Here is a 24116-nt window from a genome sequence, read left to right on the forward strand (position 1 = left end):
AAAAACACAAACAAAAACAAACAAACAAACAAAAAACAGCCAGTGCTGACTAAGAGGATCAAGAGTATTCAGAACAGTCACAAAGAATAACCAAAACATTCCAGTGTATCTGAATTATTACTAGGAACTGAAAGAGGTCTTCACCTTCCTGATAATTGGAGATCAAAGAGCATATCCTCAATACACAATGTTATACAATGCAGTACAAGAAAGATAATACAATACAGTATGATATAACAAAATCACCTGCAGAATTGGAATTTTCACAGGTAATGTTTTCACTCTTGATGAATCTATTTATTTAGCTATTTTTAATTATCAACACCTCAAATTTCCCCTTCTGGAAACCCCTTGGAGTGTTTGTCACAGACTTTTTATATGCACATCACAGTTAAGATAAAAGTTTCTCATGGGCCCTTTTCGTTTTCCTTTATCTCCGTACTGCTGACTTCACCACTCATCACATTCCTTACTTTTTCTTCATCTTGTAGAACACCTCTCGTTAATGTTGTGCTCTACCACATAAATAAATTCCCCTTGGAAAGAATTTCGGAGGGTTGAAATCTAGAGGTGTGCAGAACAATAGGTTTCTTCTTGTCTATTTACTAATCCATTCTGTGCCTAATTGATAGTTCAGGGATCTCTGTACAGAAAACCGAAAGAGCAATACCCTGCCATTGTGAACAAAGTTAATCTCCAGTGACCTCTAAAAGCACCTAGCTCCACTCAGTAATATATAGGGAGTCTCTTTTAAGCAGTCTAGAACTAAATTTTAGATATCTAAAAGGCAAATTATCTATATTAATACCATAGCACCAACTGTAGTGTGTGCTAGGTTGGAACATTCTGAACAGATGAATTTAATTCTTTAACAATTTTTCTATATATATGTATGCTTTCAGTCCCTTTCAAAAGATATTTCTTAAGAGCCATGTCCTGCTTCGTCTACATATTGACATCTATCTGAATCCATTATTACCATCTAGACCTAAATATTTTTCTCCTGCTTTTTGATGATTTAATGAGTTTTCAAAAATTTCATAATTAATATTTATTAACTGGAAATAATTCCGAATTTCTAATTGCCTAGTAAGGGAGATTAGAAGGATTTTTACAACAAGGCAGTTCAGAGCCATGAGAAATTATGTTACTACTTTCTCTCTATATATATTTTATTATTTTTTTTTAATTTGGCTTGTCTCTTTTGCACCTTGGTGGATTTCTTAGAATAACATGTCTATAACTGTGTGTTTCTTTTCACCCAGTAGTAAGATGTGTATGGGAAGCCACGACAGTAAATGAAGCCTCAGCTTATAAATTGTGTCAGATTTGTCTTGACTCCACAAAGCACAAGTGTTTCTTGATCACACTTCTGAGATTAGTCAGGATGGCTGAAGTATAAGAGAAAATGAGGGAGCAGCAACAAGCAGCAGTTCCAGGATGGGATGAGGATGAGGATGAGGTGGCAAAAGCTACAGACTACAGCAGGCTCTGGAAAAAGCATCAACAAAAGAATTCCTGTACATAGACTTGTGACCCATCAACAGTCACAGAGTTCTTTCTACATGCAAATTAAGCCTATGTTTTTGAAAGGGAGGAGAGATTTATTAAAGGCTTGTATTACAAAGGTCTACAGAAATGCCACATTATAGAACTATAGAATGGCTTGGATTGGAAGCATCCTTGAAGACTGCATAGTTTCAACCCTCCTGTCACTGACAGAGTTGCCTCAGACTAAGTCAAGCTGCCCACCCCATTCAACCTGTCCTTGAATGTCTTCACGGATAAAGAATCCACAACTTCTCTGAGCAGCTTGTTCCAGTGCCTCACCTCCCTCTAACATCCAGTCTAACTCTCCTCACCACCACTTAACATCTAGTCTAAATCTTCCTTTTTTTTAGTTCAAAACCATTTCCATTAAATCCCTCTTGTTTATATACTCCCTTTAAGTGCTGAAAGATTGCAGTGAAATCTTCCCAGACCCTTCTCTACTCCAGGAGAATTCCCTCAGTCTGTCTTTGTAAGAGAAATGCTCCAGCTATCTGATCATCTTTGTGATCCTCCTCTGGACCTTCTTCAACATCTCCACTATTTCTCATTCTGAGGGACCCAGGCCTGGATGCAGTACTCCAGATTGGGTCACACAAAGGCAGAATAGAGGACAATCCCCTGCCTCTCCCTGATGGCCATCCTTCTGTTGATGCAGCCCAAGATACTGTTGTTCTTCCAGGCTGCAAGCTTGCACTGCTGATTCATGTCCAGCTTTTCATCCACCGGAATTCCCATGTCTTTCTTTTCATGGCTGCTCTCAGTGAGTTCCTTGCCTCGCCTGAACACATATCTGGGATTGCCCCAACTCAAAGCCTTGTACTTGGCTTTGTTGAACCTCAGTAGATTCACATGGGCCCAATTTTCAAGCTTATAATGTCTTCGAAGATGTTTACTGACAGTTGGAGTTAACTATTCCCAAAACATATGTGTTAAAATTGCTGATCTTTTATAAATTGTACACTGTAGAATAACATAACAGTATAGCTGACTTTCTGCATGTGAGGTAAATGGGAAATATTAATAGACTGACGGGAAAAAGGAATCCTCACTTCATCTGCCGTGGTATTATTTTATTAATATTATCAGTTGTTACATCTTGTTAACTGAGGGACAAGTGTTTGAACAGAGCCTTGCAAAGGCCAGACTGTGGGTGAAAGAAAGTAGTAGCGTGCTCAGCCCAGGAACAGATTTTGACTGTTACAAATGATGTCATACAGGATTTTGTACAGACAATGTCCAGGACATATTCATCTCTTTTTAGTGTGGTTTACAGAATTAAGGTAGTGTGAAATATCTCATTCCTTCTTGCACTGCTATTGCTATCAAAATTAGATCTACAAATCTTCAGTCTCAGATTATGCTGCTTCTAATCTTTTGGACACTGAGTCAGTTGCTGAGTAAAACAGGAAATATGGGCAAAATCACAAGAAATTACTGTATCTTTACAGACTGCATAAACTGAGTTGTTTGAACACTTCAAGTTATTTAATAGACTTTATGTTAGCAACTTCACTATAAAGGAGGAAAACGTTAAATTTTAAAGAAAAGACCTAACATATAGAAAAGGAAAGAATCAGCATTTAAAATGAAACAACAATATTTCTGGATTTCTGCTGTGATTTTTGTATCCTATGCTTAATGTATATTCTGAAAATTTTGGAGAGTAAAAATGGTCTGGGTCTCAAAATTTTTCCTTAAAATTTTTAATAATCTTGTACGTCAGTACATCCACTCGTTGTAAGGTTTTGGATGTTTATGCTTTCACACAAAGTGTTTGATATTGATTGAAATCATTTGAATAACATTTTAGGTAATATTCACACTCACAAAATTCATGTAGACCCATATGTTTATGCAAAAAGAGGAACAAACATTCTTAAAGAAAGAAAAATCACTAAGTCTAAGTAATCACTTTAGTGCATGAAAGTTACAACAATAACTGAATAAATGTTTTCCTGATTGTTATCATAGGATCATGACCAACTCAGCTACTGAGTATCCTACGTCAATGCAGAGTGTTACTGATTTTAGTCTGATTCTGTGTTACTGAAAACAAGAGCAGAATTGGAGACAAATTCAGAACAGAGGGGACACTGATCTGTGACAGTATGGTGATTCCTCTGTTTCTGTGCTATTGAATCGCATCACGTTTGAAAGTCATTGAATTAAAATGAATATGCTTGGATAGATATGTGAGGCTTTTGCAAACCACAGCACAAATTGTGTCAAATTGCTATCTGAATGATTCAGCCAAAAGTTCTAAATGACTCGGTCACACAATCCATAGAGCTTATAATTAAAAGTATGCAGGTGCATGAATGCGGGTGCATTTTTCTCAGATATGCTTCAGAGACCTATAAAAGCCTCAGACATTACAAGAGATGTGCCGAATTAACCATAAATAATTCAGATAGTCTGAGAACCTTTGCATCTGCTGTTTTGCAGAGAATCTGCATGTACTGTTATTAACTTTACTTCTTCCCACTATAATTATTTTTTAACACTCCCTTGCTATTTAAAAGGAAAGCAGGTATTTTAAAGAAAAGCTCTTACACCCAAAAATTAATATAATAAAATTGTTCAGATATGTTATGCCAAGCTTCTCTAAGATATGTCAATACATTATTTGGAACGCTGATGCTATGTGACTTTAAATGTCGAACATGAGAAAGAAATAAACTACTTCTCAGCATTGGAGAGATGGTTCTGTTTCTATGCACAGTATTCTATCTAAATTCTTGATTGCTTTATAGAAGATCATGCCCCTAATAAAAGTACTTCTCCTTCTGCATTTCTGACATTAGTCCATTTCTTTTTAGTTCTCCTCTTCAGTACAACTGATTCGTGTAGCACATTTCATTCTCATATGCACTTCGTTATCCTAGAAGGGTAATAACGACATGGAATTAGTTAAAGTTAAAAAGTGCTATAATTAATTAAAAAAAAAAAAGTAAAATTTGAAAGATGAGCTGACTATTTTGAGCTGAGTTCAGCTGTATGATCTATTGTCTCTTGAGTAGGGATGGGTGAAACATTTTTTGACCTACATATTTCTGCTGAAAAATCCAGTTTTGTGTCAATAACATTAAAAAAAAAATTAAAGTGACAAAAATAGTGGATTTATTTCAAGATTTTTTAAAAGAACAACAGCACTTTTGTTTCTATTTATGCAAGTGGATATGTGAATTTTATTTCAGGTGAAAAATTCTTTTGTTCTTTCACAAATTAAAATTATTTTTACTGAGTGTTAAAAAGCTAATAACTTGAAAATAGAAACATAGTTCATTTAGGTAAAAAATACTATTTCTAGTATTGATGGAAAAACAAGAGTTAATTATCTTCTTCTCTCAAGTTTAAACAAGAGTCCCAAGAGGTTTGTATAGCCCAGGTATTCTTTGCTTCCTTTTGTCTTTCCAGTGAGGAATGGCATTTTTCTCAACTTACTAGCCTGTCATATATTTCAGGAAATGAAAATAAACTTGAGACAGTAATCTGCTGAATTTAGATGATCTTCGCTCAAGTCCCAGTGTGGACTTGCATGCTATATTTGTATAGTACTCACTGAAACCGCATACTGCTCACTAATTATTGCACAGGGTTAAGTTTAATATCAACAACTACAGAAAACTTGGTCTACTATAAGATAAAATAATTGCAATTTTAGAAGGTTTGATTACTATAGGGAAGGATCCTGTGTTACTTCTGGGGCCCCAATATTGTTAAATTAGTGATATTTTGGACCTCATTTTCTACTCTCTATCTCATTTTTTTCTGTCCATTTCCATATCCTATCACCATTCTCTTTAAATACTTCTGCAGAATTAATTTCTTTTTTCCAGTCTGGAGGATTGCATGTCTGCCACAGTCAGTTAACCCTCTTTTCATGTTGCCTTCTTGTGGCCTTCATAACTACCTTTGCCCACTTCATATTATAATAGGCAAGAGGCATGTCTTCAGGGGAATGCACCAGCTGGATGCCACTGGAGAAATAATGATTTGTATTTAAAGACCACTTATGACCAATTATATTCTGCTAAAAAAAATTTAAATAAAAACCACTGAGCTGCCAGGATGCTGGAAGGCTTGGTGGAGCCAGGTACAGCAGAGGTTCCCCAGAGGAGAGGAGGGAGAGGGATGAGTGCAATCCATTTTCTGAAAGCCAATCCCACAAATCCACTTACACTACATTAAATGAATTGTTCTGTGTTTTCTTCTCTGTACTGTAAAATAATTTTCATAAGATGTATTTTAGTCAGTGTTTACCCTCCCTGCTTGATAATCAATACTGAAATATTCTTTTTTAAGTTTCACATTTTACTTTTCATGTTTTAATATAAGCTGAATTGCATTAATATATAAGTACATGCACATTTCTGAACAAAGAGTCTTTAAAAAAAAAAGCAAGAGGCTACTGAATATAATAATGCAAGTATTTTCATGTTTCTGACTTCCAGAATCTGTCTTGGTAAGCAATAATAGAAACATTGCTCTGGCAATGTAAATATTAGCAAAACTTGCCAACATTTAGAATTGATTTTCTTTTTGTCTTTACTGTAATAATGAGTGTACATGGAAATAAATCTTATATTTCTTCATTCCTACTTTCCTGAAGCCTTTGAAGATTTGTGAAAGGGGGATTTTTTCTAGATGGTAGAAGAAATAATGTGCACAGCTTCATAGTTGTAAGTTCCAAGTCAACTATTCATATTCTAGGGATGCATGTTGTAAGCAGAAGCCAATAACTTACAGAGGTGTCTTCCAGTTCCAATGATTTTACAGGCTAGACAAAGTATGTGCAAACACAAAAGCTGAAGTACTTGCCACAGGTCACAGGGCAAGTCCATTACAAAGCTCAGGAGATAACACATTTTCACATCCAGGCATAAGTCTTAACAACTTGACTGTGCTGATTTCTAACACACATTTTGGATGACTGTTGTTTCCATAAAATCCCAGCTGTGAATGAGGCTATTCACATCGGAAATCCTAATCCATTAGGATTAGGCTCTGAGCCCAAACCAGACTAGAACAGAATGCTGCTCAGTAGCTTGCTAGAAAATGAACTGCTTGGCCCTGTTCCCTACAGTCCATCCAGTGCTAAATAAAGCATATCTGTATATTGTATATGTTTTTTTCTCGCTAAGTTTGAGTATCTCTGACAAAATAATGAGGGATGTAAATGTTAACAAAAAAGTAAGAATTTCATTTATTGAATTAATTGATATTTTTCTGGTATTCCCACAAGTATCTTAGGTGATAGGCAAAGAAACAAATAGGCATGAACTATACTGATGGTTCACTAAAATATTCACCCAAATCAGTTTGTACTCAAACCCACCTCTAATTACTTCTCTACTTGTGCGGAAAGCAAAAAGATTTAACTTCAAACTCAACGTTGTCCCCTCCTAGGTACAAAATTTCAACATGATATAAATATAAAATTATTAAAATTATCTGGCATTCCATGTTTGCATTCAACTTTTCCGTCATCTTAGGAAAAATGAAGACACTCAACCTGGACTCCCATCTGTAGAGTCAATGCAAGACTTCAGTTTATTTCTCATAGTGAGAGGCCCAAAACAGAACACCGTACTCAAGGTGCAACTTCACCAGAGCTGAGTGCAGGAGGTTCACTTCTCTGCTCCTGGCTCCTGCTGGCTACACTGTTCGTGATACAAGCCAGGATGCCATTGGCCTTCTTGGCCACCTGGGCACACTGCTGACTCATGTTCAGCTGTCTGTCAGCTAATTCCTCCAGATTCTTTTTCTTTGTTCAGCTGAATCCTCAGTAGACTACATCAGCAGCCAGGCAGGTCTACCAGGTCACTGAAAGGGATCAGGGTGATCAGGAAGGACCTGCGTTTCGCAAACCCTAACTGGTTGAGGCCTGATCTCCCTGATTGTCCCACACATGCCATGTGACTGTACTCAGTAATATCTCCCATTAATTTGTTTACCATGTTCATTGTTTTCCTGCCTATAGCCATCAAACTTTTCCTATTTAATGCTGGTATCTACTGATGGATTAGATTATTTACAAAGTCTGTAACTCAACAGATTTTTAAAACTGCTGCAATTTAGAAGTTAATAGCTGGTTCTCTTGGAAGTGGAAAGGCGGAATTAAAACTGTGTACCATGAGGCTGTCACTGTGAGAATGGCTTTGCAAATGATTTCTGAGGCACAAACAGAATATACAACAGCAAAATTTATTACATATCTTTTAAACACTTAGGAAAATGTTTTAGATTGACTTTGATATGTAGGTACGTTAGACGTTGACTAAATAGAGCATTCTGGAAATTGTTTTGACAAATGATACTTTCTCCAGCAATTGGCCAGCAATGGAAGTTGCGTCACTTCTAAGTGCATCTAAATTGCCCAGTACAATTAAGAAGTCATTTAAACTTTAGCAGTGTTTTGTCTGATTCTGAAAGTGAGAACTTAAAATGTATGACTTGTCCAAACACATAATGAAAGCATTATTTTCTACGTTCTTTTCAAGCCAGTCTTCCTCCATAATCACGTAAACATCCTGAACTGAGAAGATATAAAATAGTAAATGATGATGACACATTCTATCAAACCACTGAGTGAAATAGGATCTATCACTGTCTGACTATAAGAGCTTTTTCTGCGACTCAAGGGGATATTAAAATAAGAATGCCCTTTTAGCACTTTATGTGATTTGTGTTTTAGAAGCAACATACATGAGCTTTATAAGACAAGCTAAAACTTAGGTGAATACATAGTAATACAAAACAAGTGAAAAGGATTTTTCTCTCTACTTGAGCAGAGGGGGGAGAGAATAAAACATAAAATAATATAATCATGTACACAGTTCTACAGTAAAATGAAAGGGAGAAAATTAATTTGGAAGTTACTATGTATGAGGGCTGCTCCAAAGGTAACACCTCCTATTTTATCACTTGTGGCCCATATGTTGGCCCACCGTAACATCAGAGGCAGATGTTAATATGGCAGTAGAGGTTTAACCTTCCCACCAATATTTCATTACATTTCGTTGTTATGTGACAAATGACAGCAGAGGGGCAGTCTAACAGAATAGCAAAGGGATGAAGAAACTGAATTCCTCCATGCAGAAAGAATTGTACTCACTGACATTCTTCAACACTTGCTGAAACTTAATGGAGAACAAACAGTTGATGTGAACACAGTGAGGCGGTGGGTGGTGCATTTCAGTATTGTTTTCAGTAATGAAAAAGGATGGGGATATTAATGTACTGGAATAAATTTAACTCTTACTATGGCTTCCATTACACTGGTTCAAACTTCATTTTTAAATTGTTCTTCTTACACTAAGGTGGAAAATAACTAACCTGTTTATGCGAGACTAAAAGTCCTTCCAAAAACTCCTTTTTGATCTTGTAGAAAAAAAGATTAAAAAAAGAAACAAAACAATTCACAGTTCAGCAAGGCCAAGTGAAAGTTCCTGCATCTGGATCAGGCAATCTCAAGCACAGATACAGGTTGGGCAGAGAATGGCTTGAGAGCAGCCCTGAGCAGAAGGCTGTGGAAGTGTTCAAAATGAGATGGCAATGTGCGCTTGCAGCCCAGGCCAGGTATATCCTGGATTGCATCAAGAGAAGTGTGACCAGCAAATCAAGGGAGGTGATTCTGCCCCTCTACTCTGCTCTCGTGAGACCCCACCTGGAGTACTGTGTCCAGTTCTGAAGCCTCAAACACAAGAAGCACACGGAGTTGTTGGAGCAGGTCCATAGGAGGGCCATGAAGATGGTCAGAGGGTTGGAGCATCTCTCCTGCGAGGAGAGGCTGAGAGAGCTGGGGCTCTTCAGCCTGGAGAAGGCTTCAAGGAGACCTTATCGCAGCCTTCCAGTATCTGAAGGAGGACTACAGGAAAGCTGGGAAGGAACTTTTTATATGATCAGGTAGCAACAGGATGAGAGAAAATGGAAGAGGGTAGATATAGAATATATATTAGTAAGAAATTCTTTACTGTGAGGGTGGTGAGACACTGGAACAGGTTGCCCAAAGGCTGTAGATGGTCCTTCCCTGGAAGCCTTCAAGATCAGGCTGGATGGAGCTTTGAGCAACCTGGTCTAGAGGGAGGTGTCCCTGCCTATAGCAGGGGTTTGGAGCTGGATAATCTTAAAGGTCGCTTCCAACCCAAACCATTCTATGATCTGTTGAACTAAGCTAACTTCTTAGCATACCATCTAGCTTCATTGTCTTCATTCTGTCTGTGTTAGTGAGAATTTAAATTTGATTGAGAGATTTATTCAACAAATAAAGTATTTTTTGTTCAAAATACTGCCATCGCTCTTACAGGAATCTTATTCCACAGCATCAGTTTCTAGGTAATATGGAACTCAAAATTTAAGTCATAAGGGAATAGATGAATACATACTTGAAGTGAGTGAATCTTCCTACACTGAATAGTAGGAGTGTTCAGAAGATAAAGTGATGGTACAGAAATTGGCATGGCAGCAGCTGTTATCCCAAGGTTAAAGATCTTTTTTTTTTTTTTTTAACAGCTATGAAAATGCAATTATGGAGTCATCTTTTTTTTTACCATATGCAATCAGTGATGGCAATCCAAAAACTTGCACAGAAGCAGGTTGGAAGGAAAATATTCCATCCAATGCAATCAAAGTTTCTCACATACTTATCTCAGAACTTAAATGCATTATTAATGCTTTGCTGTATCCTGTACATTGTCTTTGAGTTGCTAGCATGGTAAAACACTGGAGATTTTGTAAACTCAGTAATAGATAAATAACCTCCCCATATTTTCCTGATCACAAAGTTGTGAACTTTCAATATACCTTTTTCCAGAAATCTTGAGGGCATACCTCAAGGAAACACTTCTAATACCAAATATCAGTTTTTAATATTTGTGAAAAAGTTATTTTAATAACCCAGTCTCTTAAATTACCAAAGTTATTGTGGAAATTGTATATATAAAAAAAATTACTCTTAACAATATCTGAGGCAACACAACAAAGTTTGAAAAAGTTATTGTTTATATCTATTACAGTGAAACTGAGAACCTGTCCTTAATTATCTATTGAAATAAAAACTTAATGTTGTGTTGTGAGTAGAACTGTATATTAAATGAAGAACTATTGCTGTATTGTTGAACAGTAATTCTATCTATGTCCAACATATTTATTTAGTAGTTAAATTTAGAACTGGACTTATTCCAGAGGTTTTCAGTATGCAATCTACTCTAAAGCACAGCATCAGAGCAATGAATATAGTAAGACAATACACTTTTCTTACAGCAATAAGTGAAATTCAGCACCGACATGCAAACAAGTTCAAACAAGTGTCCCTTACTTCAGCTTCATTAAAGTTTCAGCTTACTAATCAATAACTGAGTCAGCCATCACTGAAGGCAATCTGAGGAGATGAAAATGAAAAAAAAATACTGTTCTTGGAAGTATAATTTCCAGTGGATATTGGCTCAAGGGTTCACAGTTACATATCATCAAAGCACCCACTCAGGCACTGATCTAAAATATGACACTGGGAGAATTCATCCCATTGAGCAAATGAAAAGTTTCTAGCTAGCTAAAAATATTGGCCTGGCCACAGAACTTCAAGTCCTTAATGCTTACAGTAGACAGGAAATTGAGATATAGTGGATTCACATCAATCAATAACTTATGTAGAAATCTGTTTTTATTGTAGGTTATGAATCATTCAGACCCACCTTGCAAAAGAAAATAAAAAAATATGCTAAGCCCAAATTTTCACCATCAGAATTAGCTGATTTATTGGTCAGTCGCCCATCAAATTGCAAATGGTTACCAGTGATTTTAAAAAAGCTCTGGCTACTGCTATTGTGAAACAAAGTGTCAGAATAACAACAAACTTCATCCTGGTTCAGCGGTCTGTAGCAGACGCCCAACAGGAAGTCTGCCTTGTCAGCCCTTCCCCTGATCTTTACCCATAGGAATTCACTCTTATCATCCCCAGGCTCAAGCTCAGTAACATCAAAGCACTCCCTAATATAGAGAGCCACGCCGCCACACCTCCTTCGTTGCCTATCCTTTCTGAAGAGGCCCAGGGAGGTGGTGGAGTCTCCTTCTCTGGAGATGTTCAAGACCTGCCTGGATGCCTACCTGTGCGACCTACTGTAGGAAACCTGCTTTGGCAGGGGGGTTGGACTCGATGATCTCTGGAGGTCCCTTCCAACCCCTACAATTCTGTGATTCTGTGATTCTGTGAAGAGTCTGTAGCCAGCCATTGCAGCACTCCAGTCATGGAAGTGGTCCCACCATGTTTCCATAATGGCAACTAGGTCATAGTTAACCTGCCGCACAATGGCCTGGTTTTATCCCCTTCCCCCTTCATATCTAGTTTAAAGCCCTCTCTACAAGTCCTGCTAACTCCTGGGCAAGGATCCATTTCCCCCTTTGGGATAGGGCAGGCTCTCCATCTGCATCGCTACAGCCTGCTGTCTGGTAGAGACCATGTTTGAACCTGCAGTCTCCGGGTCTGTCAGTAGGAAAGTGGCTCCTTGAGCAAAGACAAGAACACTGACGTGTCCTACCATAAAACCCACCTCCCACACCTACTGCTGCAGTAATGGGCAGTGAGGGCGGCGCTCATACTCTGACTTCCCTCCCTGTTACTGGTGAACAGTAACACCCTTTTCTCATCTTTTCTCACTTGGCACCATAGGTGGACAGAAGCTAGCTTCCACCCTCCTGAGGGCTACAGCTTTGCAGAAAAAGGTGAAGGTCAAGCTCAGAGATAAGAGTGGGCAGTGCCAGCTCCACATCCACTGTCTCAACAGCCTGCCCACAAGCTGCCAGCTGGTGCCCGCCAGTGGCACTGTGTTTTGCTGGCTTCAAAACAGCCCTAAAAAGAGCTTTTTGGTTGGCCTTTTTGCTTTAAGTCCCTTACCCAGTGCAGTCTTACCTGCCCTGAAACTGGTCTCTGCAGCAATAAATGTCAGGTGAGATCCTGGATGACTGAAGGAAGAGTGATGTCACTCCCATTTATAAGAAAGGGAGAAAGGAGAGCCTAGGGAACTGCAGGCTGGTGAGTCTCACCACTTTACCTATGAAGATCAGATGGCATTGGTGGACAAGGGAAAGATGACCAATGTCTTGAGCAAGGCCTTTGACATGGTCCCCCACTGCAACCTTATCTCCAAATTGGAGGGATGTGGATTTGATGGGTGGACCACCCGATGGACAAGAAATTGGGTGAAAGGCCACAGACAGAGGGTGGTCAACAATGGTTCTATGCCCAGGTGGAGGCTGATAATGAGCGGCATCCCCCAGGGGTCTGTCTTGGGACTGGTGCTCTTTAACACCTTTATCAATGACATTGATGACAGAATTGAGTGCACCCTCAGCAGACGATACCAAGCTGAGTGATGTGATTGACATGGCGGAAGGAAGGGATGCCATTCGGAGGGACCTCAACAGACTTGAAAGGTGGGCCTGGGTGAACCTAATGAGGTTCAACACAGCGAAGTGCAAGGTTTTCCACTTGAGCTGGAGGAATCCCAGGCATCCATACAGACCTCAAGATCAGTCTTTGAAAGCAGCCCTGCAGAGAAGAACCTGGGGGTCCTGATGGATAAAAAGCTTAACATGAGCCATCAGTGTGCTCTTGCAGCCCGGAAGGCAAATGGTATCCTGAGTTCCATCAGAAGAGAAGTGGCCAGCAGGGACAGGGAGGTGATTGTCCCCCTCTACTGTGCCCTTGTGAGGCCCCATCTGGAGTGCTGCGTCCAGGTCTAGAGCCCCCAATACAAGAAAGACAGGGAGCTGTTGGAGAAGGTCCAGAGGAGAGCCACAAATATGATCGGAAGACTGGAGCACCTCCCCTATGAAGACAGGCTGAAGGAGCTGGGTTTGTTCAGCCTGGAGAAAAGAAGGCTGTGGGGTGACCTCATTGCAGCTTTTCAGTACCTAAAGGGAGCCTACAAATAGGATGGCAGTCAACTCTGTGAAAAGGCAGATAACTGCAGGACAATGGGAAATGGTTTTGAGTTGAGGGAGAGAAGCTTTAGGTTGGATGCTGGTGAAGTTCTTTACTATGAGAACGGTGAGGTGCTGAAACAGGCTGCCCAGAGAGGTTGTGGACGCCCTGTCCCTGGAGGTGTTCAAGCCCATATTGGATGGGGCCCTGGGCAGCCTGGTCTAGTATTAAATGGGGAGGTTTGTGGCCCTGCATGTGGCAGGGCGGTTGGAGATTCATGATCCTTGAGGTCCCTTCCAACCCGAGCCATTCTGTGATTCTGTGATTCAGTGCCTGATGTAACACGCCCACGGCATCAGCAAGGCAGTTGCCAGCAGCTGATACTCAAAAGTACAGACATGCTGGTGTTATGTTGATTACATATCTTTGTATTGATGTCTTTCTATAAGGTGGAACATATCTGCATTGATCCAGGGGAGATTCAGGTTGGGTATTAGCAAGAATTTATTCTCTGAATGAGTGGTCAGGTGCTGGAATGGACTGTCCAGGGAGGTGGTGGATTCACTGTCCTCAGAGGTGTTCAAGAAAAATTGATATGCGTACTGACATGGTTTAGTGGGAAATATTGGTGACAGGCAGACAGTTTGGCTGGATGATCGTAGAGCTCTTTTCCAAATTGGGTGATTCTATGATTCTGTGATAGTGTACTTCATGCGTGTAGTTGTCTGTTAAATGGGAAAATAAAGGAGAGTTTGTTAGTCTGATGAAGTCAAAATATCCAGGACACCAATCCAGGATCAGACTAGAAAATTGTTTGTTTGTTACACTTGACCCAGCTGTATCTCTTTTCTTGTTCTGTCATTTTTTTTCCTTATGGGTCAATCAATCACTGTCACCTACCAGCTTCTTCTCATCATGTGCCATGAATAAACCGAACAACGTAAATCACTTATATAGTATACATCACTTCTATAGTATGGGAGACCATTCTTCTTTTGCAGTCATCTTCTGTGCAGTGGCTGGTGGAAATCAGCAATATGCAGTATGTAAACTGATTGTTTGGTTTTGTTTTCATTTTCCTAGTTGAAGAATATTTTTCAAAATTGATTTTTACTCTTTATCTTATTCTTACTTAAAAAGAGACAGAACCAGCTGGATATAGATAACACGAGGGAAATGTGTTTTTGTGACTTCTATTTTAAGTACAGACATTGCTTCTCATAGTTATCACCAGTCCCTTAGAAAGGTTTATCTTGACTATATTTGTTTTACCTCTCCTATACTCAATTTACAAAGATGTCCCAGCGCAACTGTCACTTGCCAATGTTTTACCTGAGTATTAAATGAAGATTCCAACACCACAGCAATTTCACTTTAGAATTTTGTGCTTAATGAATTAATTAACAATCAGAAATGCTGGGAAAGAAAATGTTGGAATGGGACATGCTTTGTATCATTTGCGGGATTAATCCAACAAATAAAATTGTGCAGCTTCTCATACAAAATTCTACTATATTTGTAGTATGAGGAAGACGTACTACATAATACCACAGCAGAGTAGGTCTCCCCATTTTCTCGAATGGGAGATCTGAAGGTCAGTCTATATACTCATGCTTCTCTTGTTTGAAAATCATGTCATGGAAAGAGGGAAGAGTAGAAAGGAGGCAGATAGCAAGTGTTTACATATAGTTTTGCCATGGAGCTGAGATATTAGCCAGAACGCACAGTCTCCAGAGCTTGAAGAGCTTCTCTGTTGTGGTAGATACTTTGCTCTGTAATCTAAGAGTAGCACCAATAATCTGATGCAACTTTTCATAAGTTATCACTTCTCATAGTACCTTCTTGCTTGATTTGAAAATTTCTTCTGTTTCTGAAGCTGTTTCTGAGGAAGTCCAGAGCTGTCTTGTTAATGATTGGATTGATGAATTGTTTCTGTCTTAGTTCCATGGCAGCCATCACAGTTTCTTGCTGAAGATCATGGGCAATGTGCTGCAAAAAGGGATCATGACAAAGCATTCAACTTTCTGTAAAATCTAACTGGGACATTCAGCCTAGGCTTTAGTCTTGGCTCCAAATATGACATCTGTTTCCTGGTCCAAGGACTCTTTTATATCAATGTGCAATACAGAAGTAAAAAAAAACTCAACTCAGAATTTCCTCTACAGGTTGGTGGTCTTAGTAAAAAGCATGGAGTACTTTCTTGTTTGTTATCTTCTTCTTCCTCTCTGGACCTGTGAATATAATATGTCTTTTCTGCCTAAAGGTGTATCTTTGTCAAAAAATAAAGAGAAACTAACCCTTTCATGCACATGCAATCCAGAAAGTCAACAGTATCCTGAGCTGCATAAAACCAGGGTGGACTTCAGGGTGAGGGAGGTGATTGTACCCATCTGTTCTGCCCTCCTGAGGCCCCTGCGTCCAGGCATGGGGCATCCAGCATGAGAAAGTTGTGGAAGTTCTGCAGCAGAGGAGAGCCACAAGTCAATCAGAAGGCTGAAGGACCTCTCCTATAAACAAAGCTTGAGGGGACTGGGATTTTTTTAGCCTGGAAAAGGCTCTGGGGAGACATCATTGTGACCTTCCAGTACTTAAAAGGAGCTTATGAACAGGAGAGAGATTAACTTTTTCATGGATAGATAGTGATAAGATGAGGGAAATGATTTTAAACTGAAAGAGAGAAGATTTAGATTCGATATTGGGAACTTCTTTACTCAGAGTGGTGAGGCATTGGCACAGGTTTCCCTGACTAGTTGTGAATGCCCCATCCCTGGAGGTGATCAAGGCCAGGTTGGATGGGGCCCTGGGTGGCATGATCTAGTGGGTACCCTTGCCCATGGCAGGCATTTGGAAGGATGATCTTCAAGGACTCTTCCAACTCAGGCCACTCTATAATTCTGTGATTCTTTCGGTGCCACTGAAATTAAGGGCATAACTAATAATCTCTTTTCCATACGTATTCACTGAAACATGAAGTAACATGATCATGCTAAATTCTACTTGGTTGGATTTAACACTTCTTAGAGTCTTAAATGTTAGATTCTTTTTACACTAGGTCACTTTATTTCTTCATGGAGTAAAAATAAAGAAATAGAGATCTTCCTCTTTTTCCAGCTTTGATCTTCGAGATCTCTACACAATTTTATTAGGCAAATTATTATTTGCTCATGTTCCTGCATAAAATGTAGCCTAAAATATTTCTAGATAACAAATCTGTCACTGTGACGAAAAAAAAAGAAAACACAACGTTGGGAGTCCATGTCCATTTGAAATCAGTGATTTTCTTTCCACTAGTCACAACTGGTAACTAATTGGACTGCAGACATCATAGGCTAAATTAAACTAATGACATACTGTGAAATCTGCATGTTCCATTACCCTAACTTCTTGAGAAAGTCAAGCACTTTATTGAATGGGTTTATAGCAATGAAATACAGTTTCATAGAGAAAGCTTGTGATCTTTCTTTTTACATCTTTTTGAGAACTGCTCTGTTAATAACCGTTACTATTAATTGAATATTTGAAAAACAGATGTTTCAGTACAATTTCTGGCTCCCTGATGTTCATCCAGCTTGCTAGTAATACTTACAGCCACTCATCAAGAGAAAATAGTCTCTATACAGTGTAATAAGATTAAACTGATTATGTGGTCTAACTAACCTCAGTGCCTGCTATGTGCTAGTGCCAACTAACTCATCTGATCATTTTAGGAAGGTTTACTTTGTTGACTGTTACAAAATACATTGAATGTGACACTCCTAAAACACCCATGTTATTAGCAGTAATAAACCAATGTGTGAATGTGGAAGTCGATTTGCTATTTACTATGTTCTACCAATCCTGCTGTCATGGCAGCAATCTTGCTTGAAGTCCAGGATAGACAGCATAACAATTCCCAAAAACCCCTCCACATATTTCATCTCAGTAGTCAACATTTTCAGTTCCTGTAAATAAAAGTAATTTGGTTGTGAAGGTGATGTGAACCAGCTCAGTTAGCTTTTGTTTTCCACTTTGCTTTTCTCCTGCTCAAAAGCTGCAATTATGTATATAAAAATATAAGCTAAATATAAACTCATTTTGAAGTACAATAACCATGAGAATCACACCTCTCAAACGCTATTTTTGATAATGCCTCAAATTTTTTCCTACTTTTTTCAATAGTTTGCTCTTAAATTTGAAGTGCTTGAGACAGATCTCAGGGAAAACCTAGAACTATATTTTTTAAAAACTATTTCTGAAAATGAACAATATCTTTCCCTGGCTAACATATTTATTTTTGTTCCCTTCATCCCACAGGTATTTTGATCTGAGAGAGCTTAATTTTCATTTCAGAGACACACTCGTGTTCAAATCTAAAAGTCTTTGTTGTCTAAATAATTATAATTTCCACATGTTTTAGAAATAATTGAAGCTATATGAACGTAAGTCTGTGAGTAGAATAGTTGTTTATGTACTTATTGTACAGTTATACTGTAAGAGCTACTAAGTGTGGAAGAAGTAGTAGTGACTGCCCTGACAAACTGCCTCCATTAATGTATAAATAGCACACTTTTTATTATATTAATTGAAGAAGAATCCAGAAATAGAAAATACAGGTTTTATTCTATAAATCAGTTTGACAGACTGTGGCTTACTTGAAACATACCCATCAGTGACAAGCTGAAAATTAATTAATATCAGAGAAAGGTAATGAAAAAGGGGAACATCCTGGAAACTTTTTAAGATTTCCAAAGGAACTTACTAACAAAGAAACATTTCTGTTGTCAAAATCCCTTTTTTCAGCCATCTTTCTTTGGGGCTTATACAAGGTACCTATGAATAGAACCACAGCTACTTACAAGAAGGCTGAAGATGTGGCAAATCTATCATCTCAATAGCTCTCTAAATTCACTGTGAGACTGTACATATTTTCATAATTTTCTGGGGTTTCAAACTTTGGATTTGATAAAACAAATTGAAGATTCTTACTGGTTTTTAGAAGGCTCCACTACTTTTTACATACAATGTGATATATGAAAAGTGCTTTTCATGTGATTCTGAATGAGGAAACATTCCTGTTATTTGTAGCTTACTTCACCAGCACAGAATCCAAATTCATCAAGGCAATATTGGACATTTTATTCTAGTGCATTTATGTCTTTGAAAAAATAGCATTTCATTAGAAAATAAATAAATACCTTAAAGCTTTTTTTTTTTTTTTTTTTTTTTTTTTTTTTTTTTTTATGTGACTGAGGATAAATTTGTTTGTAAGAGGCTCAGTAACTTCTGAACACCATTCACATACAATTCATGTATCATACAAAGTTGAGCAAAGGTCAAGAGTAACTCAGCTGATCTATGATCATTAAGATACCTTTGTAGATTACTAGGATCACATTATTTAGAGTTAACTTTGTTTAACTCTTTGCTTAACTGTGGATTTCAACACCTCTTCTTTGAAAATATATAGCACAGATTTGAACTGGACTTGATCCTTATTGTATCCCTTCCATCTTTTGATATCCTATGGTCCTATGACATATATTTCACTGAGTTTTCACTGTCTGAGAATGAGTTTGAATAAAATATCCATTATTCTAGAGATATGGTTGTCTGGAGATGGCAATCCAGATTCTCCCACTCTTTTTTACTTGCTTTCCTTCTTCCGTTTCACACGCATTTAGATAACAGAGATTAAAAAGAGTAAAAACAAGACTCTCGTTCAGTGGTCAATAGCTTTAGAGAGACTCTTTTCATAATTAAAAGCATAGTTGAAATATAATGCTTATTGCTTTAAGGCTAACGATTTTGAAGGTTAACAGGCTTTATATCCAGTGTTTTGGCAGATGGAAGATATGTAACAGAGCAACTATTCTTTAGAGAAGTTTGAATCCAAACATGCAATTATTGCTTGTAGATACTAACCCAACTCTTTTTCCTTCTAGGAACAAAATAATTTTAACTGAGGCAAGTTAGACTTTGTCAAGGTCAACCCACCACAGCCCTTTTGACCTATAGCTACTGTGGACATTTTAAGGGTTTCAAAAGAGAAAGGGAGAAAGACAGTTTCAGGTTTAGAGCAATAACTTCTGTGAAGTCTGTTTAGTGTTTTTTTTTGGCTGATACTCACAGGCTTATCTAAGGTCACTCAAATTTACGAACGATAGTCTTCAAAAAGTTTCTTCATAGATTTGGCCTTGTGCCTATCAATAAATAACATTGAAGTACAAAGTAAACTGTGTGTGTAATATAACTTCCTTTTGTAAAACAAAGGTAAAATTGTAAGATTTGTAAGTTTAGAAACTTCACTTCTTCACTTTTCTTCACTTTAGAAGCAGTGAATCTGCTTCTAAATAAATTTGTAATTTTTTTTTTTTTTTTTTTTTTTTGCTGAAATACAGAGTTCTGGTAGGTATAACAATACCACAGTAATTCAGCCAATTAGCTGCTAAAGGCATCTGTAGTCATGACACCACACCCTTATTCCTTTTTCTGTTTATTAGGCACATAGTGGTTTGAAATTCAACAGGTACAGCTGCACAGGAGACTCAATGAAGAGCCTTCATGATTTCCAGAATCCTTCTGTTTCTGTGCTCAATGGCTTCAGCTTATGTCCTTCTGCTGATTTATAACTCAGTAACCTCAGCAAGTTCAGTAAACTTCACCAGTTCCAGTTCAGCTCCATACACAACACACTGTAATCTCGTTTTGAGCAACTATATCAGATGGATCTCAGCAGCATGGGTAGCATCTGAGATGGTCAGAATTGCCATTGCCATAAAGACATTTTAAAAAGCTGTGCTGACCATCTCCAAATGTGACTTCATAAGAGCATCTTGATAACTAGCAGGCTTTATTAGTCTGTAAGAAGTAATTGCTACCTATTGAGATAACGGAATGTTAATTGCAAGAGTGAATGTTAATGTGATATATAATTAATCTAACAGGATACTAAAAGCACACAAAAATTTGGAAAGTAAAAGTAAGCAATTCAAGCCCATAATTATCTATGTATACTTGAGTTGTTTTAAGTGAGACAGAAGCATAGATTATTAAACCCAGAAGTACCTCTAATTTTCTCTATTCTCTTGAGCAATAAGCTATATTTTTAGGCTAATGTGGGGAAAAAATTTACTTGCCTACAGCAGAATATGACTTGAGGAGGTATAACTCCGATATCAAAGTCCTATTACCTGTCAACAGTAGTTCTGTTTACATTACTCTAGGATGTACAATATTTACACTTCTATAACTAAAATTTGTTGCTCATTTTGATAAATTTCAGCTACAGAAAACATGGCCATCTCACATAAACTGTGCTATGAAAGAAGTACAGCCACGATAAAACAGCATCTTTCTAATCTCGATGGGCTGTGTACACAGAGACACTACAGCTCATATTGTTTTATGGAACATTCCTATACCTGTCAACAGGAATTGTTTGGATGTGTCTGTGGCAGTATATGGCCCTATTTCTATTAGAAAGAGTGAGATTATGAATAGGAGTATTACAGCAAAGGTTGAACCATTTCATTATGGAGAAAGAATGAATTATACTAGCTTCTGCGTAAGAAACAACTGACAAGACAAAGAGACTTTCACTTGAAAAACAGCAGTTAGGAGTGTGGAGGAAAAGGAGCTAAGAAGGTGCAATACAGGCCTATAAAATCAGATTTGACGTAGAGAAGGTGTATAGGGTAAAGCTGAAAACAATTCTGCACTAGAGGATTTCTAAGATATGAATCTTTTTTACAGGAATTAGACAAATTAAGAAGGAAAGTATCTATCACAGTCTATTAAATACAAAAATAACTCTTCTGGCTTAGGAAGCCTTTGAATCACTTACCATGACAATAACCACATTTAAGAATGGTAAGGATAGGTATATATACTTATTACTTAAATGAGCACACAGTTACATACTAATTTTTTGTATTTTTTTTTCAGTTTTGCAAAGGACTGCAAGGTAAGCAGCTACTGATTATATCAATTTTATCTGGGAAGGAAAGGGACTTTCCACAAGCCAGAGGGATATGCTTCCAAACTTCAGATCCTTAGCACTGTCTCTCCTGATTGCACTGGTGTTTTCAGAGTATCTGAAAAAGTCGGTCATTGACATTGAAAGAAATATTCCACTGAACTAATCTCATTTCTTAATAACCTCTTTGATATAGCTTATAATTCAATTAAAAGGCATTACAAAAAGAATCAACATTTAACTTCTGTATTTCAATAGATAAGAAGCCCTGTGTCTTTGTAAGCTTTGTAACTGCTTTATCATGTTTCCAGTGAGTCTAATGAGAAAAATCATCTTTTGAAACTATCTAGATCTTTACATATCTAATAATATAAAATAAACATAGTTCATATTAAAATCAATACTCATTGACTTTTCAATGCAAAATAGTTTCAACCTCAAGAGTATGTTTTTTTTATGTGTGTGTGTGTTGTATCATGAAACATCATTTCAACTGGCAATCCATATTTTTTACTAATAACACTTTTCTAGCACATCTTCACTTCAATTTATTTATTGCAGATCATCCAAGCATGAGAAAACACTTTGCAAACACTATCTAATTGAAGAATGAAGAATTTAAGTAAAAATAACACCTTTCTTCAGATTTTTCCTTCCTGCGTGTTTTCAGAGCCAGGTCTGCTAGTTTACTGGTATTTAGGTAGTTAGATGTTTTTTACTGTTTTTACTCCTATTTCTTCCTACTGAAGCTACACAAGGGTGTTAAGGCAATGTTGCAGTATATTAACCACTGCAGCAACTCTGGATTTACTCTGTGCTTCTAATAGAAATCCATGTTTACCAGAAAAACAAACAAACAAAGAAGTAAACTACATGCCAGGAACCCAAAGTAGAACTATACTGTGAGGGTATTGCTAGGATAAGAGACAATAGCCTTAAGTTGCACCAAGTGAGGTTCAGGTTGAATATGAGCAAAAATTTGTTCTCTGAAGGAGTGGTGAGATATTGATACAGGCTGCCCAGAGAGGTGATGGAGTCACCATCCCTGGGGGAGTTCAGGAAACATGTAGACATATCAATGAGGGACATAGCTTACTGAGCATGGTGGTGTTGGGCTGACGAGTGGACAAGGAGATCTTAATGGTCTTTTCCAACAGTAATGATTCCATGAGTCTATGATATAATTCATGTCTCAGCTCTATAGATGGAAGTAATGAATTAATGAACAGTTATTCCTATTACTACTGAGGATGACAGAATTCTTAGATTCCTTCAGTAGGTAATTCTGTAACATTCCTGTGAAAATAACTCAGAGTTTTTGGCACAGAGACAATCGTTAAGAATTCACTATTATTCTTTAAAGATATCATGGATAAATGGTTCTGCAGATCCTTTTTTTAACCAACATTTTTCTAAAACAACAGTGTATCAACATCTCTGTCTTACTTCCACATGCTTTACTTTCTGATATATCATCATCTGTCCATATTTGCATTATTTTTACCTTTTCTGGAACTAGGATTGTGTTATAAAATGTAGAACAAATTGAAATAGACAAATCATTAAATGGTTTTGCTATTGGACAAGACGTTTTGTGTGACAAACATTTTTTCCCCCAACTTTATATCAATTTTTATTATCCTTTAAGATAATTCATAATTTTATTTTCAGCTCATATTGATATTTTTAATGTTAGATCAATAAACCATGACAAACTATGTGAACTTTATGTGTATGACTTTCAAATACTTTTTCTGTTTTATGCAAGGTAATATTCAGTGCAGTGATGAATAGTACACACAAAGATTACAGCTGCTTCAGTTGGGAAAATCTAGAAAAGGTCAGTACACAGCCAGACATTTCACAGTTTTTTCCATTTCATGTTGTTCATATCTTCTTGTGATCCAAGCCAGATGTGTATCCTTGCTCTGTTGCTGACTTATAGATACCTGGCTTTAGTTAGTTAGTTAGTTAGTTCTACTTAACCTGAATTTGTCATCACTTAATTCATCTTGAGAAGAACCTAAAAACCTCACTTTCCCTCTTTCATCTGCCTACTTGATAACTTCCTCTTTTGAACCATTCCACAGTCTTCTGTATTTTCTATGTAAGTTTTTGTTCCCCGTTTGTTAAAAATAATTACTCAATTTCATCTTTTTTTTTAATATATTTTTATTTTAAATTTCTGTATATTGAGCTGTCTCTTACTTAAAGTTTGTCTAGGAACCAACACAGCAGAGCACAGCTTTTTTATTTGGAGCTTCTTGTTGAACTCTATCATAACAAAAGCAGAACTAGAGTCAGCTTTTGAGGCCTCTAATAATCTTATGATCTCTTTTGTAAAAGAGATACTAAATAGAAATATTTACTTTCTGTGTGTCTTTCTTCCTCCCTCCTGCATATAAAACTTCAAAGATTCTTGAAGATTCTCCATTGTCCCTAGAGGAACAAAACACAATAAAACAGACCAGTAATTCTGCTAGCAGATAGTGCTGTCTATTGTATTGAACTCTGAACAAGTGTAGATATAACCCATACCTGAGAAAAAAGGCTATCATCGAAACTCCTCTCACTCCAAACTGAACAACTAAGTAAGAAAAATGCTACTCTTTTTCAGAGCTGAACCACAAAGAATAAATATTCTTAGAGAGGGAGATAGAAAGCAAACAGCAAGCTCCCATGTTTAAA

Source organism: Lagopus muta, chromosome 3 (assembly GCF_023343835.1).
Source record: "Lagopus muta isolate bLagMut1 chromosome 3, bLagMut1 primary, whole genome shotgun sequence".
Taxonomy (NCBI): domain Eukaryota; kingdom Metazoa; phylum Chordata; class Aves; order Galliformes; family Phasianidae; genus Lagopus; species Lagopus muta.